At 46.1% G+C, this 12,044-nt stretch overlaps 1 protein-coding gene across 1 annotated transcript in view; it reads left to right on the top strand.

Annotated features, from left to right (window-relative positions):
• WDR7 (WD repeat domain 7) overlaps positions 1-12,044 on the top strand; it is a 352,939-nt gene that overhangs the window by 13,749 nt on the left and 327,146 nt on the right. The gene's annotated exons all lie outside the window — the stretch shown is intronic.

Genomic DNA, 12,044 nt, shown 5'->3' on the forward strand with positions numbered 1-12,044 from the left:
GAGCGGAAAAGATGAAGCCCTAGACAGCCCCACAAAGAGAGGCACGTTAGGTGCCAGGATGTAGGAACTGTAGTGAAAACAAGTTTGAAATGGGGAATCAGAGGTTTGGGAGAGTGCTTACAGCAAGAGGAGCTGGCTCGAAGAGATGAGAGGCTAAAGAGAAAAGTCTTTAAAAAATTTTTGGGGGGAGGGGGAACGGTACTGGAGATATAGCATTAGTGGGTAGGGCACTTACTTTGCATGCAGCCGACCCAGTTTGATCCCTGGCACCCCATGTATTCCCTTGAGCCCAGTAGGAGTGATCCTTGAGGACAGAGACAGGAGTAAGCCCTGAGCTCTGATGGAAGTGCTCCGCCCCAAACCCCCACCTCCAGTTTTAGTTTTTTTGTCGGGGACAGTTTTGGGGCACAGATGGTGGTGGCTCCTAGCTATCCCTCGCTCTGTGCTCAGGGGTCACTCTTGGCAGTTTTGGGAGTCTGGGATTGAACTGGGGACTAGTGGGCAGCAAGGCAAACGCCTCACACTCGCCATACTGTCTTTCTGGCCCTCCAAAGAAATTCTTGTTCAGTTTTTAGCGTTTCCTGAAGCTCCGCGTTGTGTGTGTCCTGCTGCTGCTGGGGAGGGCCGGGCCGCTTCTGGCCAGAGAAGGCAACCTGGGGACTGGGGGAAGCAGTCCCAGAGAAGCAGCTCTCCTCCGTGATGACAGGAGGTAGCGAGGCACGGAGCAGACTGGGGAGTCTGTTTTCGGAAGGGCAAGGAGTAGGCAGTTGTGTGGGGTGGTCAGTGCAGTCTCCCCTTGGTTGACCTACTGTCCTCTACGCTAGGTTTTTTTTGGGAAGGACAAGATAAGAGAAACATTCTTAACATACTCAGAAGCTCTGACCTAGAAGTTTGTTGGTTTTTATTTTTTAATTTTTTAATTTTTTTTTTTTTTTTTTTTTTTTTTGCTTTTTGGGTTACACCCAGCGATGCTCAGGGGTTACTTCTGGCTCTGCACTCAGGAATCACTCCTGGCGGTGCTTGGGGGTGGGGAGGGGCACATAAGGGATGCTGGGGATCAAACCCGGGTCAGCCGTGTGCAAGGCAAACACCCTACCCTCTTATACTATCTCCAGCCTGGTTTTAACTTTTTTTTTTTTTTTGCTTTTTGTTTCATACCTGGTGGTGCTCAGGGGTTACTCCTAACTCTGCACTCAGGAATTACTCCTGGCAGTGCTCGGGGGATCATATGGGATGCTGGGATTCGAACTCAGGTCAGCTGTGTACAAGGTAAACACCCTACCCACTGTACTATTGCTCCAGCCCCTGGTTTTCACTTTTTATTTTATTTATTTATTTTGTTGTTGTTGTTGTTGTTTGCTTTTGGGGTCACACCCAGCGATGCTCAGGGGTTACTCCTGGCTCTGCACTCAGGAATTATTCCTGGCAGTGCTCAGGGAACCATATGGGATGCTGGGAATTGAACCCAGGTTGGCTGCGTGCAAGGCAAACGCCCTACCTGCTGTGCTATCACTCCAGTCCCTGGTTTTAACTTTTTAAAGTATATTATTTTACTGTGCTGAGAGTAAAATCCAGGACCTCACAAACTCAAGGCCTCATGCCTTGTTTCTGGGCTTCACCCCGGGTCCCTGAGTTCACAGGTTCTTAGCTCTGAATTCTTATTTATCTCATCTCCTGGCTGTTCCCTCCGGTTCCCTGGGGTCCCTCCTGCTTGTGCTGGGGAGCCCCGTGAGGTGCCCAGGCTTCTGCTTGCACACTGTGTTCTGCCTCTGGGGCTCTCTTTGGGGCCAGCCTCTTGTTAAAATGCACACCTTTAAAGCAAAAGGACCACTTTATGTCCTGGCTTATGAAACTGCCTTTTGGAATTTAGTGAAATTGCTCAAGGTGGGAGAAAAACCTGAAGACCAAAGATTTATCATAAGAAGTGGATTTTTTTTTTTTTTACCCAATCTGGCTCTTTCTCTTCTCTTACTTTAGAGATAAGCTTTGCTGTCTGGATCTGTGTGCAGTTTTCTCTTATTCTCTCTCCTTAAAGATAAGCTTTCCAGCCTGGATGGTTGCTTGTTTGTTTGGGGCCACACCCAGCAGTGCCCAGGGGCTGTGAGCAGCCCTTGCTGTCCCCACCTTGTGGCACCAGGATCCAACCCAAGGCTCCTGCATGTGAAGCATTGGAATTTGTTCTGTTGTTGGGGTGGTAATGGGCATTTGGGGTCATTCTAGAAATAATATATTTTTGCTTTTTTTTTTCTTTTCCTTGGCGGTGCTGGGGATTGAACCCAGACCCTCATGCCTGCTAGCCCTGTTCCAAAACCATGATCTTATCCCCAGACTAATATTTAGAATTAGTCTAAATATTCTTTTTTAAATTTTTTTAGTTTTTGCATTCCACCTGACTGTGCTCAGGGGTTACTCCTGGCTCTCTATCCAGGAATCACTCCTGCTGGTGCTTAGGGAACCTTCTGGGTTGCTGAGGATTAAACTTTGGTCAGCTACATGCAAGACAGCACCCTACCCACTGTACTATCTCTTTGGTCCCTATTCTAAATGTTTTCTGAGTGTGCAGGCGGAGTGTGTATTTCTGTAGATACATATATACCCTACTTCTTAAAGACCCAACCCAGTGTGTTTCACACTACCTTTTTCTTCCCCTGTCTTTATTAGAGGTGATTTCCTATCTCCTGCGGCTGTGTTTCTTTATTAGACCATCATATTCAAGTAATCCCCGATTGATGGCCATTAACGTTCTTTCCAAGTAGCCTCTATAAATCAGAGACATTTTCAAACATATAAAAATAGTATAATGTAATTATAAACTTGTATTAAAAAAATAAAAACAACTAACCAGTGACATTTATTCTTACAGTTTGGGTTCCCTGGAGAGCAGATCTGAGATGCAGCTTTGCAGCCGGTTTATTAGGTTTATTAGGGAGCGCTGTTGGTGTTAACACCGAGCGAAGGGAAGTGGTTTGGGGGAGCAGAAGGAGGAGATGAGCCATGAGGGGAATGAAGGCTCAGAGCAGTTCTGCCTTGACAGAGGGGGCTGGTCTTTTTATTCAGAATCTGATGAGTCATGTCTCAGCTCTCACTGGAGGGGGCCAGGCAGGAGCTTTGATGGGGCGTGTCTCTGCCTGGGCTGGGGCAGGCTCCGCAGGGCTGGTAGCCCAGCAGCTGGGGTCTTATGCCCTCTCTTTATTCCTGGAGAAAATCTCCACTTGTCCCTTCTGTCATCCTGCCTCTGTCTCACCCTTTTAATTAATTTATTTGTTTGTTTACTTATTTATTTGCTTTTGGGTCATACCCAGTGATGCTCAGGCTCTGCACTCAGGAATTATTCCTGGTGGTGCTCGGGGGACCATATGGGATGCAGGGGATTGAACTCGGGTCGGCCTCCTGCAAGGCAAACGCCCTCCCCGCTGTGCTATCGCTCCGGCCCCTGCCTCACCCTTTTTGATACTTCTTAGCCCTACTCCAGTCACCTTCTCCCCTATGCCATGGAGCCCCAGGTTCAATTCCTCTGCCCCTCTTGGAGAGCCTGGCAAGCTACCGAGAGTATCTCGCCCACATGGCAAAGCCTGGCAAGCTCCTCGTGATGTATTCAATATGCCAAACACAGTAACAAGTGTCACAATGGAGACATTACTGGGCCTGCTTGAGCAAGTTGATGAACAACGGGAGGACAGTGACAGTGATAGTGTGTGTGTGTGTGTGTGTGTGTGTGTGTGTGTGTGTGTGTGGTGGGGGGGGGCCGAACAAACCCGAGAGTGCTCAGGGGCTCTAGCCACAATGCTAAGGGGGTATCCTGACTACTTGGTGGGCCATGTCATGCTGGTGGCCAGACACTCTTCCTGCCTTGCTCGTAGTCATGTCTCCTGCCATACCCTTGGTCCAGATATCTGATCATTTTATTCTTTTTTTTTTTTTTTTTTTTTTTTTTGCTTTTTGGGTCACACCTGGCGATGCACAGGGGTTACTCCCAACTCTGCACTCAGTAATTATTCCTGGCGGTGCTCAAGGGACCCTATGGGATGCTGGGAGTCGAACCCAGGTCGGCCTCGTTCAAGGCAAATGCCCTACGCGCTGTACTATCGCTCCAGCCCTGATCATTTTATTCATCCCTACTCCAGTTCTGAGTGGTATACTCAGATTCACCAGAATGACTGGGAAGTGAAGTTTTCTGACACGTGGAAATGTGCACAGAGCGAGCAAAAAGAGCCTGCTAGTTAAGGGGTGGGGGGTCAGGGTGCCTTGGGGGCAACGTACTTGCTGGGACTAGGACAGTGTCTGGACCCTACCCCACCCCGTATCGAGTGTGCCCCTAACAGCATCTCCAAGGAATAGAGGTCGGGGTGGGGCTGAGAGGAAGCAGGCGTGCTCCCCTGGGTGGTGCCAAGGTGACCCCAGTGTCCAGCGTGTCCCCTCATTTTAATACAAGAGTCACACCTGGTGGAGATTCCACCTGCATGTGAAGCAGGGATTTGTCCATTCCACCACGACTGGATTTACTGAAATGGACCAAAGGTGACTGTATTTTTGCTGTTCCTACAGGCACTTCATCTTTGTTCAGTTCTCTGTCTGGTGCCCTTTTTAAAAAATATTGCCTTGGATGTGATTATTTATTTTTTTAATTTATTTTTTATTTTTAGTGAAACACGATTTTTTTTTTTTGATCCTGGTTATGCCTTGGTTCCTCTCTAGTATCAGTTCTTTCTTTTATCTCTTCCTCAATCACTCTGCTAGGAAAGAAACAGTTGTTTTTGTTATCTTTTTCCCTCTGCCCTCCCTTGCTTCCTCAAATGCCATGATTTAGTGGCTTTTTTCTGTAACATCTTCTCTCTTTTACTTTTAGAACTGTCGCCATTATGGCTAAGCTGATGATTGTGTGCCCAGGCCAGGGCACCCAATGGTGTATTTGTCTTCTTTCTGTGTCAATCTCGGTGTCTGCTATTGCCAGCAGATTTAGCGTTTTGCTTCTCCACTTAGATCTCTACTTGTAGGGCTGCGAAGTCTGTTACCATCTGGTTCTGCTCAAGACCATGTGAAGCCTGGTCTTGAGCAGAACTTCCCCGAACCTGTAGTTAGTAAATTCTGATCAAGTATGGGATAATTTAGTGTGTTGTAGTGCCTCTCCTTTCTGTAGAGGAGTTTTTGCTATCTAAAACTGCTTTTTTTCTTTTCTTTTCTCCTTCCTTCCTTCCTTCCTTCCTTCCTTCCTTCCTTCCTTCCTTCCTTCCTTCTCTCCTTCCCTCCCTCCCTCCCTCCTTCCTTCCTTTCTTCCATCCATCTTCTTTTCGTTTTTGTTACTTCTGGTTCTCCACTCAGAAATCACTCTCGCAGTGCTCAGGGAACCAAGTTCATATTGGATGTGGGGGATCAAACCTGGGTGGATGGATTGCATAGCAAGCACCTACCTGCTGTGAAAAAGGCTTTTGCCCCATAAAAAAAAATGCTTTATTTTTCTGGGCTAGAGAGAAAACTCAATGGATTGAGTGTATGCTTCTTCACATACAGAAGGTCTGGGTTTGATCCGTGGTACGGCATGTCGTGTTTCTGAGCATGACCAGGAGTAACTCCTGGGCACTGAACCAGGAGTAGCATTGAGTGCCACTAAATGTTGCCCCCAAACAAAAGCAAAAACAATTTTTTCTTTTATCTTTGGAGGGCCTTCAAATACATAAGTCCTGTATTTAAATCCATGTAACATTTTTTTCAACTTGTGTCTAATGCCAACTTTTGTTTGATCTCTAAAGCTTTCATTTTTAGGCTAGGAATGTGTAATACTCTTCTTAATAAAGTTATGTAGAGTGGAGTTGATATATTGGCCAATAATTGTTTGACAAGCATGAACAATAACACTTTTATACTGTTGGCAGAATGTAAGCAAAAGTTATTGCCCTGTTGAAAAGTCCAACCTCACTAAGTATTATGGGACAGCACTGGAAGAAGCAGCAAATGGGGAAGAAGAATGTGAAGTGGCAAAAATCTCTATTTTGTTTTGAAAGGGGAGGATTTGGGGCCATACCTGGCAGTGCTCATGGGCTACTCTTGACTTGTGCTTGAAGTAACCCCTGGGGGTGCTCAGGGGACTATTTACAGTGCTAGAGATTCGGACTGGGGTTAACTGCATGCACAGCAAGTGCCTTACTGCTGGTACTATCTCTCCAATCCTGTGTTTTTTAAAAAGTTTTTGGGCCACACCTGGTGATGCTCAGAGGGCTACTCCTGGCTCTGCACTCAGGAATCACTCCTGGTGGTGCTGGGAGGGTGGGGTTTAGGGGATGCTGGGGATCGAACCCAGGTTGGCTGTATGCAAAACAGACCCTACCCACTATACTATCTTTCTTTCCAGCCCTGTATTTTTAGTTTAGGTAGGTTTTTGTACCACACCTGATGGTGCTCAGGGCTTACTCCTGACTCTGCATGCAGGATTCACTCCTAGTAGCATTCAGGTGACCAGATGGGATGCCAGGAATTGAACTGGGATGATCATGTGTGAGGCAAAGGTGCTACGCGCTGTACTTCACTCTGACCCCTGTCTTTCTGTTTTTTAACTGGGTACTTACTGAGCCTCTGCTGTTGCTAGCTACCAGTTGCGTTTCTTGTATGGTTTCTCTTAATCTTTTTGAAACCTTCTAAGAGTGCCAGGTCCTAGCAGCTAGCTCAGCAGGGGTGCAAGAGTGTGCAGTTGGCCATCTTTTCCAGATGGAGAAGCTGAGGCCCATAGGAGTGACTTCTAGAGGATTCTATACAAGAGCCGAGATTTGCATATAGATCTTTCCATTCTAAGTTCAGTGTTCTTTCAGTCATTATCTTTGTGGTTGCTGACCCAAGTACAGTTTTATTTTTGTGTTTGGCTGAGTGTGAAGGTAAAATTAGGCGAACTTAACTATAAGAAGTTAACGTAATATAGGAAATTAAAGTATAAAAAAGTGATGACTTGTTCATTTTTTAATTTTTATTCTTTGGCCACATCTGGCAATGCTCAGGGATTACTCCTGGCTCTGTGCTTAGGAATTACTACTCCGGGCAGGCACAGGGGACCATATGGGGTGCTAGGAATTGAATACAGGTCAGCTGCCTGCAAGACAAGCTCCCTACCCACTGTACTATTTCTCTTGACCCCAGATTCCTGCTCTTTATGATTTGATATTTTTTTTCAAGTTAAACATGATTCAAGGGGCTGGAGTGATAGCACAGCAAGTAGGGCGTTTGCCTTGCACGCAGTCAACATGGCCAACACAGGTTCGATTCCTAGCACCCCATATGGTCCCCTGAGCACTGCCAGGAGCAATTCCTGAGTGCATGAGCCAGGAATAACCCCTGAGCATCGCCGGGTGTGACCCAAAAAGCAAAAAATAAATAAATAAATAAATAAAATAAAATAAACATGATTCAAAGTCAGAAAGAGAGGGACAGACACAGAAAGATTGCATTCATCTGGGAAATATAAAGTTACAAATTGGGAGCCTAAAGCCCAAGAATAGCCGAGATAAGTACCAGAAGGTTCACTCCATGGCTTGGAGGCCAGCCGCACATGCTCTGAGAAGGCAGCTCAGATAGAGAGGGGAGCACCAAGTGAAGGGTGTTGGGAGGATCCTCCAAGGATGAACGATGCATGCTGAAAATAGACTATAGACTGAACATGATTGCCACTCAATGCCTGACAGCACTCAAAAGGAGAGAGAGAACAAAAGGGAATGCCCTGATACAGAGATGGGGTGGGATGGGGGATGGGGGGAGGGATGCTCTGAGCATTGGAGGTGGGGAATGGGCACTGGTGGAGGGATGGGTACCCAATCATTGTATAACTGAAACCCAAGCACAAAAATTTGTAAGTCTACAACTGTACCTCATGGTGTCTCACTAACAAAAATTAAAAAAAAAAAAAGCTAATTTTACAAATAAGTCTTTGTTGTTGTTGTTTTGGTTTGGGGACATTGTCTGGCAGTATTCTGGGTTTCTGGTCTACACTTAAGGATCATTCCTGGTAGGTCTTGAGGGCACATATGCAGTGCTGGGGATTGAACCCCAAAGGGCTGTGAGCAAGGTGGGCGCCTTCTCTGCTGTACTCTCTGTGTGGCCCTACAGAATAACTCTCGATGCCATAACTAAGCTTTGGAAATGACATGAAAGTCATGGCACGCATGATTATATGAGCAGTAGAACCTAGAACTCTTGTTTTTTCTTTTGGTTTTGGGCCATACCTGGCTGTGCTCCTGGCTCCGCGTTCAGGGATCATTACTGGTGGGTCTTGGGGGAGCATATGGGATGACTGGGATCCAACCCGGTTGGCCGCCTTCGTACCCTACTCGTGAGCTCCTGAAATTGGACTCCGAAGTCTCATGTTTTGTTTGGGCACCACGCCAAGTATGCTGTTGTGGGGGCTGGGTGCGCTACTGCCAGCTCTGTGCTGGGGGTTGCTCCTGGCAGTGCTTAGGGGGCCATGTGGTCCCAGGGACTCCCACCCACCTCCGGGGCAAAGTCTTCATTCCAGTCCCTTGAGCTCTTCCTCCAGGCCTTGACTCCAAAATTTTATTAACATTTTGGTTTGCCAGTACCTAAATGTAATTTAGAGTTAGATTTTGGTAGAATCAGGAGTGAAAATGGACTGTTTCTAGTATTCTGTTTTAGGAAGCATCAGGTCTTAGAACATATCTATTTATAACGCTAAGGTTTAGAAGCTAGCATTTTCCTTTAATGTATTATTAATATGCAAAATATGAGCACATACATAATAGTTTGTAGAGTTATAATTTGATTTAATATCCCTTAAAGTTAAAGCTGTATCAGATTAATCACTTAATTAATTTTGCTGTGGTTCTCTCTTTTCAAACATTTTTTGGTTTTGGGCCACATCCAGCAATGCTCAGGAATTACTTCTGGCAGTGCTCTGGGACCATATGGGATACCTTCTTAGAGGTGTTGCATAGTAGAGTGGCAGGCAAGCATTGTAAGCCCTGTGGTCCTTTATTTCACATTTGGTTAGCTTTCCTATGGTTCCACTCTCATTATATCCACAGCAGTGAATTTTCATGCCCCCCGAAAAGATACAGTGATGCTTTTTACCACTGTTTCCTAAGGGAGAATCACTTCCTGGGTGATTCATTAGTTTGAGGTCATGTTTCTTTGACAGAACAGTGGTGGTGGGTTGAATCATGTTTTCCTAAAATTCATCTGCTTTTCAAGTTCTAACCTCCAGTACCTCGGGATTTGGCTTGGTTCACAGATGGCCCATCAACTGGGGTCATTGTGGCAGGCTCTGATCAGGGATGGCCGATGTCCATATGGAATGGGGGACATTTGGAGACATGCCTCTACAGGGAAAACCAGGAGCGTGAAGCTGACTTCCGTGAGCCACAGGAAAGGGCGGGACAAACCCTTCACTTTCCAACCCTTTCCACACCTTGGCTTCCAGTATCTGGTCTCAAACGAAAGCCCAGACATTTTGTTGTTTGAATCACTCTGGTGAGACACCACAGGCCTTGCTCAGACCCTTGGTCACCTGAGCCAGAGCTCCTTGTCCAAACCCCGTGGCTGGCTGCTCTTGGTCTGTGAAGCAGTGGGGACTGATTTCATCCTGAATCTTGTCATCCTTGTAGCCTCCGGAGAAGCTGTGTTCGAAATCGATGTCTTTCCCAGTGGTGTGAACTACACCCGCATCCCCTTGTAGCTATGAGATGCTTTGTTCTGTCAGGTTTCTTCCTTCAGGTGCCCTGGGCCTTGGATGCCAGAATGTTCTTTGCTATTGCCTCAGAGCCAGCCCATCTCCCTGTAGCACATGCATTCCTGAGCTCCGAACCTCTGTGATCTGCATCTCTGTCAGCCAGGCGGCATGCATTGGACACGAGTCCTCAGATATCTAGAGGAAAGCGTTTTCTTTCCAGTTCTCGCCATATTGCGTTCCATGCTGTGAATTTACTTAATCAAGAGAAATCTTCTCTTTGAGGAGCTGAGTTTAAAACTGAACACTGATGCCATGAAAAAAGGAACTCCTTCCAGGGTCTCTTTTTGAGGAAGTCACTGTTGCCTGTGTGTTCAGTGAGGGTCAGGGCAAACCACACTGGTTAACATCAGTGCTTCCTTTCCTTCCCCAGTACCAAAACAGGACGGTGGCAGACAGCATTTGTTGATGTCACGATAGCGAAATGGTGAGCATGACGTGTAGTTTTAGTAATAGAAAGTGAGCTCACAATCTCTTCTTTAGGTCTGTCCCTTTTAATGGTAGCAAAATAATAATGTTTGTGTTTTTTTTTTTTTTTAGTGGGTGGGTAATCAAATCGATGAAAGCCATCCATGCATTTGTTTCAAGAATGGCAGGAGCTTAAAGAAAAGGCTTTGGGAATGTGACTGGGATGGTGGAGCACAGGGGTTGCATTTTGAGTTTCTGTCATGATAAGGTCTCCTGAGCACAGCAAGCAGTACCCCCTACCCCTCCACCCTCCTACCCGCCCCCCAAAAAATTCAGAAAAAAAAAAGAGAAATGAAATAAGTCTTTTCTAGGAATAAGACTATGGCGGTCAAACTCATTTCAGTTTTTTGGGGAACATACCGGGTGGTGAGAGTCTATTCCTGCCCCTGTGCTCAGGGTCCCTTCTCACCTGGTGCCGGGGATCAAACCTGTGTTGGTGTGTGCAAGGCAAGTGCCCTCCCTGCCGTACTGTTTCTCCACCATCCAACTAATTTCGTTCACAGAAAGTGACTGTTCTTTTAAGTGTTCCTGAAAATTGTTCAGGGCAGCCTTAAGGGTATACAATTATAGATATAATTCTTTAAATTGAGTCAGCGTGAGATACAGTTACAAAACTTTCATGTTTGAGCTTCAGTCATACAATGATTGAACACTCATCCCTCCAGCAGTGCTCAGGCTTAACATTCCCCACCACCAGTGTTCCCAGTATCCCCCCAACCTTCCAACATTCTCCTCTGCCTCTAGGGCAGACAATTTCCCCCCATACTCTCTCTCTACTTTGGGGCATTATGGTCATTGTGGTTTGCAATATAGATACTGAGAGGTTCTCACGTTCGGTCCTTTAACTACTTTCAGCACATATCGCCCATCCCAAGCGATCCCTCCAACCATCATTGACTTAGTGATCCCTTCTCTATCCCAGCTGCCTTCTCCCCCCGCTCATGAGGAAGTCTTTGGAGCAATATTCCTGGCCCTTGTGTCTACTGTACTTGAGTGTCAGTCTCATTTTGTGTTATTTTATATTTCACAAATGAGTGCAGTCATTCTATGTCTATTCTTCTCTATCTAATTTCACTTAGCATGATACTCTCCATAACCATCCACTTATAAGCAAATTACATAACTTCATCTTTCCTAGAAACTGCATAGTGTTCCATTGTGTAGATGTACCAAAATTTCTTTGACCAGTCGTCTGTTCTTGGGCACTTGGGTTGTTTCCAGATTCTGGCTATTGTGAACAGTGTTGCAATGAACATACAGGTGCAGATGTCGTTTCTACTGTATTTTTTTGCACCCTCTGGATATATTCCTAGAAGTGGTATTGCGGGGTCAATACATATTGTTTTATGTCACTTGAAAATCTTGGGCAGAAAAATAAATCACTGCAGGGAACTTTCTTTGGTTTTCTCATCTGTTAAGCCTATAGGAAACTCTTGTGACCCCTGTGATCTGCTAACAAACTTCTGTCTTCTATGGGACCCTCTTGGATCATCTCAGTCCTTCTTTTTTTTCTTTTTTTTTTTTCTTTTTGCTTTTTGGGTCACACCCGGCGATGCACAGGGGTTACTCCTGTCTCTGCACTCAGTAGTTACTCCTGGTGGTGCTCAGGGGACCATATGGGATGCTGGGAATTGAACCCGGGTTGGCCACGTGCAAGGCAAACGCCCTACCCGCTGTGCTATCGCTCTAGCCCCCTCAGCCCTTATTTCTAACTTGTCTGAATTGTGGTCACTGAACGTCTCCTATTAATTTTATTGTGGTGGAAAACACTCCTGGTAGTGCCTGGAGACCATAGGTACATTGGAGGTTGGAGCCTGCAGTGCCAGGATCGAACGCGGACACTGTACAAGCTTTGCCT

Source organism: Sorex fumeus, unplaced genomic scaffold (assembly GCF_029834395.1).
Source record: "Sorex fumeus unplaced genomic scaffold, SorFum_2.1 ptg000128l, whole genome shotgun sequence".
NCBI classification, from domain to species: domain Eukaryota; kingdom Metazoa; phylum Chordata; class Mammalia; order Eulipotyphla; family Soricidae; genus Sorex; species Sorex fumeus.